This window comes from Rutilus rutilus, assembly GCF_951802725.1.
Source record: "Rutilus rutilus genome assembly, chromosome: 25".
NCBI classification, from domain to species: Eukaryota; Metazoa; Chordata; class Actinopteri; order Cypriniformes; family Leuciscidae; genus Rutilus; species Rutilus rutilus.
The window spans coordinates 6,829,453-6,835,217 of NC_140229.1; the positions used below are offsets into that span (position 1 = coordinate 6,829,453).

General features: G+C 35.7%; 1 pseudogene across 1 annotated transcript; it reads right to left on the reverse strand.

Moving 5' to 3' along the window:
• Window positions 1-1,642: 1,642 nt before the first annotated feature.
• On the reverse strand, window positions 1,643-2,643 carry LOC311284764 (trace amine-associated receptor 13c-like; annotated as a pseudogene). Its single transcript has one exon. The product of its transcript is annotated as a trace amine-associated receptor 13c-like (transcript).
• Between the last annotated feature and the right edge of the window lie 3,122 nt (window positions 2,644-5,765).

Below are 5,765 nucleotides of genomic sequence, written 5' to 3' on the forward strand. Positions count from 1 at the left end.
TCATTTTTTACCTTTATAAATACCTTTATAAAATAAATAATGTTTTAAATAAAACAATGTTCAATAAATATGCAATGATGGTAAAAATGAAGTGAAACTTTTTAATATTAAATTGAAATCGCCAGTAGGTGGTGGTAAGTCACTGTCTTTATGAGTGAGTCATCGTGCCATTCATTAATTAGAGACATATTCAGCTGCAGACCCACAGCACCACCAGTTTCATAACCCCAGCGCCAGAACCCCAGCCACAGAACCGGAAGTGAGGGACGGAGTTATTGACAACGAGACAAGCATGGTGGAGAGCATGGTGAGTTGTCTAATGTATTTGACATCATGTGGTGAATAATTATCGTATATATTAAGTTCAGCGTTTACCTGCTAAATATTTAATTTGTGCTTGGCTTTATCATCTTATTAAAGCTTGAATGTGTTGTCATACTTATACAGCAATGAAAAAAACACATCCATGATACTGTATTCATGTCTGGAGCGTTTTCCCTTGATACACGATGAGTTGATGGCAGGAAAGCAGTATTGAGTCTCATGATCCTCTCATCATGAGGATGTGGAGGTCCTGGGCTGGTGTGGTTACACGTGGTCTGCGGTTGTGAGGCTGGTTGGATGTACTGCCAAATTCTCTGAAACGCCTTTGGAAACGGCTTATGGTAGAGAAATGAACATTCAGTTCACGGGCAACAGCTCTGGTGGACATTCCTGCAGTCAGCATGCCAATTGCACACTCTCTCAAAACTTGCGACATCTATGGCATGATAAAACTGCACATTTTAGAGTGGCCTTTTATTGTGGCCAGCCTAAGGCACACCTGTGCAATAATCATGCTGTCTAATCAGCATCATGATATGCCACACCTGTGAGGTGGATGGATTATCTCAGCAAAGGAGAAGTGCTCACTAACACAGATTTAGACAGATTTTTGAACAATATTTGAGAGAAATAAGCCTTTTGTGTACATAGAAAAAGTCTTAGTTCTTTGAGTTCAGCTCATGAAAAATGGGGGAAAAAACAAAAGTGATGCGTTTATAATTTTGTTCAGTGTACATGTGATGCTTTTATACATAAATATGTAATTAAGACACTATGTACAGTATACCAGCCAACATAAGCAGCCGCTCTTCATGCGAAGAGCACAGGAGACTACTCATTTGATTTTTAAAGAGTTTGATGCTAGCAAGCAGATTATGTAATGTTTTCATACTTTAATAAGCATTCAAATACATAAAACACATAAACTGGTTAAAGCAGTAAATTTTTACTATACTGAACTATTTTGTACTGATACTTTTCAGTATTTAATGAAATGCATTTATGTATTTATAAGAAATATTTCTCTCACATTGTTTACATGTTGGATTTACTTTATCTTAGCATTGTACTTTGGGATCAATTCTCTGTGAAGAATACATGTGATACTTTCTTAGAACACAGAAGAGATATTGGCAGCCTCAGTCACCATCTATGTTCATTGTATCTTTTTTTTCTGGACAGTGAAAGTGAATGGAAAGTGAATGGCCTAGCAACTTATGAAATCACATGTGTTGTATTTGTGCATTTTCAGGGATGGAAAACAAAGGTTGTGCTTTAAGTGCAAAAAATTAAATAAATCAATCCCCCACCACCACAATCATGATTGACAATCTGTAAACATGTCCATCAGAGAGGATGCTGGCTGAAATATTTTAAGAGTCAAGATGTGTTTAACTGATATTTTAAACCAGTGGTAAAATAAAGCATAGATAAGAGGATTCAGACCACAGCTAACAAACAAAGTCCATGTTAGAAATGTCATTGTGGAAGAAATTGCAGTGGTTTCAATTAGAGAACAGATATAGAATGGAATCCAGCACAGCAGATAAACTGTCACAATGATTCCTAATGTCAGAGCAGCTTTAGTCTCAGATTTCCTCCTCACTGAGCTTTCCATTACACATTTACCACCTTTCATCAGAGAGTTTATAACTTTCACTTGACATTGTACAACATAAAATATCCTCAAATATACAGTAATGATCACAACACAAGGAAATAGGAAGAAACAGGTAAAATTAGTGAATGTCCAAGCAAGACTATTCATAACCATGCACTGACCATAACATGTTTTGTATGAGATTTTAAAATATCCGATACTAGTTACACACCCAATATTGTAACCAAAACAGCAAAACCAGCAGAGACAGATGCTTATTAAAGTTTTAGTTATGGTTATTTTCTGTGGGTACAGTAAAGGGTGACACACAGCCACATAACGATCAACAGCAATTAAAACTAAATTACTGAGAGATGTAGAAAGGAGCAACCTAACGATAATTATAAACAATCCGCAATAAGTGTCTCCAAAGTACCAACACATCTCAGTTTGCTTGATGCCCTCTATGGGTATCACAATAAGTCCAGTAAGCAGGTCGGTCACAGCCAGAGAGAGAATAATCAGGTTTGTGGGAGTGTGAAGCTTCTTGAAGTGAGAGATGGAGATGATCACCAGCAGGTTCAGAAACACAGTCCATGCTGACAGCAATGATATGAGCAGGTAAATGATATTGTATTCATGTCTGGAGCGTTTACCCTTGATACATGATGAGTTGATGGCAGGAAAGCAGTATTGAGTCTCATGATCCTCTGTCTCATAGGCCATGAGTGAGTCTCCTCCTGTTACGAGTTTGTTCTTCTCTCCTTACTGTCCTTTCATTTATACAGTGTCTAGATCAGCCTGACCAATCTACCGCCCACTGGTGATGATGCATAATGGCAAAATTATTTACTTAATGCATTGCATATTTTTCAATGTGGATTAAAGCTAAGATGCAAGAGGTTTTGTAGTCCTTCCTTGTGCACCGCTGAGTGTGTGCCCAATTACTTGATTTGTAGCCATAAATTAAAGGTATCCTCCACCCAAAAATTAACATTTCTTTCATGATGCCCCAGATATATATGCAGGGTTCATCAATTTTGTAAAATGCTTGATTTTAACCATTATGTTTTCAAAGTTTAAAACAAGGTTGAATTTTGAATATTGTCATTGAAAATTCTTGATATTTTTTATTCCTTAGAATAAAAAATAACCTTTGTTAAATTTCAAGTCGTGGAACATTTGTGCATCATAGTGCATCACTTATAAAATAAAAATAGGCAATAGATTAAAATATTAGTGATAGACTTTGATTTACTGTTGGTAATGTGGTAGTGCATAGAGTTGCATTCGTAGTAAAATCGATGTGTATTCTGCTTAAATATAGACACCAGACAGATGCTGTTTTCTGCATACAGTATATTTTCTCCTCTCACTCGCACAAAAACGGATTCAGTTTTCCTCAAAATGTATGAAAACAGACAGTGGAAAACAAACAGAATTTTATGCAAACCTGTGTAAGGCCTGTCCAATCGGTCCAACGTCAGTTTCCGATAAGCAGGAGAAAGTTTAGAAGCTGCAGTTAGAAGCTGGTTGCTATAGAAATAGATGTAGTAATGTCTTACTTTGTTACATTTACAAAATTGTACTTTTAAGAGTAGATTTAAATGATGGTACTTTTATTTTAACTCGAGTACATTTCTAATGAAATTTTTTTACTTTTACTTGGTTACGTTGGGCGACGTTCCTATCGTTACTTTATTTTAATGCAAAATGTTGTTAAATGTGTAGTTTATTCCTAGCGCGCTGTCTCTTTTTTTTCTGGACATGAGCGATGCTCAATTCACTCGCGGTACTTTGATGTCATTCACCGATCGGTCTGTGCAGCGCCGGTTCAAGTCGAACAAGCATTTTGTTTGCAGCGACATCTTGGTAACACTTTACAATACGGGTGCACTAATCTGCATTAATTCATGCTTAACTAATGCACAGATAATCATGTGTTAATGTATGACTCATGAAGAACTAAACCATTAATTAATGATTGCTGCATCAGCAACTAATAAAGATTCTAAATGATTAATAGATTAAGTAATATATGAATTGTTATTAATTAAATGTGTCATAATGTATTAATTCCTTAATAACTTATTTTATTAACTAAAAGTGTAAATGAATGCGTTAATTACCACAGTTGGTCAAAGCAATGTAGGCTACTTCAACTTCCAGTTGTCTGCTTTAATGAATCATTAAAGTAATGATTTGCAAATGTATCATTATGTTATGACTTTACTTGAGGCACATGACTATTAACTAATTGTTAAGTAATATGCCATTTATGGGTTTTGACAGTTTGCACATGCAGTGAATGTAATGTCAAAGAATGTGTTTGAAGGATGGGTGAGTTGGGCTGCACACAAATATCAGCACACCAGAATTTGAACTCCTGAAGCTGTTACACTGTGTTTAAACTGGACGAGACCAGCTGTCTACACTGGACATGACAGACCATCGCAAGTCTATTTGTCCTTCGTAACAGAACTAGCACAAGAGCTCTGAGTACGTCAGAAATAGAGTGTGGCATCGGTTTACTGTCTGGGTTTTGTCGTGTAGTGTCACACCGCATCCAGTGTAGTATCACTGACTGTAATGGACGTTCTATTGTCTTTGTCCAGTTTAGACACAGTGTTATGAAATAGCAGAGCTTGACCGCATGTTTTCAGTGTTCCACGACCTCAAGCGTAACCTGACATAGTCCTGTGCCATGAACAACAAGGCTCAGTGAAATGGTTGTACATGGTTGGAAATTGAAATCCATGGCTTAGTGTGGATGTCAAAACCAAAATGGCATATTACAATTAGTTAATAGTAATGTGCCTCAACAAGTAAAGTCATAACATAATGATACATTTGCAAATCATTAGTTAATGATTAATTAAAGCAGACAACTGGAAGTTGAAGTACATTGCTTTTACCAACTGTGGTAATTAACGCATTAATTTACACTTTTAGTTCATAAAATAAGTTATTAAGGAATGAATCCATTATGACACATTTAATTAATAACAATTCATATATTACTTAATCTATTAATCATTTAGAATCTTTATTAGTTACTGATGCAGTAAGCATTAATTAATGGTTTAGTTCTTCATGAGTCATACATTAACACATTATCTGTGCATTAGTTAATTAATGCTTATTAGTGCACCCATATTGTAGTGTTACCGACATCTTCATATGCTGTCTGTAAATGAATGATCCCACAGGACGATACATTCGATTTCATTCCATTTAGGTAATACATTGTACAACCAAGCAGATTATTAGCCTACACCACGATACCACGTAATTCTTGGACATATACCTAAATGTAGACTATACATTAAATAAGACATTATTTACAGTTTATGAAATGAACACCCGCCATCCCGCGGTAATTTGTGTGTATTGCGCAGTGGCCTGCAAACTCGTTTTGAAAACGAATGCCTCATGCCTGCCTTAGAAACATTTAACCAGTTTGAACGCGCTTGAAGAAATATACATTTGATTACAGTTTGGTCAATTATCAATGTGCATTTGATTGATCGTTGTTTTTGTTCAGATGTTCAGCGGTCATGCGCGCGTGCACATGTGAAGAGTTGAACTCTTTCTTCTGTGTCAATGGTTCCCTTTACATGCATTTGAATGCAAAACTCTGCAGATTCACTTTATTTTGACATTGATTAATAATCCAAATGTAGTTATATAAGTTACTATTATACAATCATATATATATACACACACACACACACACACATATATATATACATAGGCCTATATTAGGCAAATAATAAACTTGTGATGATGAAGAACTGCAATCTAACGTTAGCGTAACATGATGAACACATTAAAAAACTAT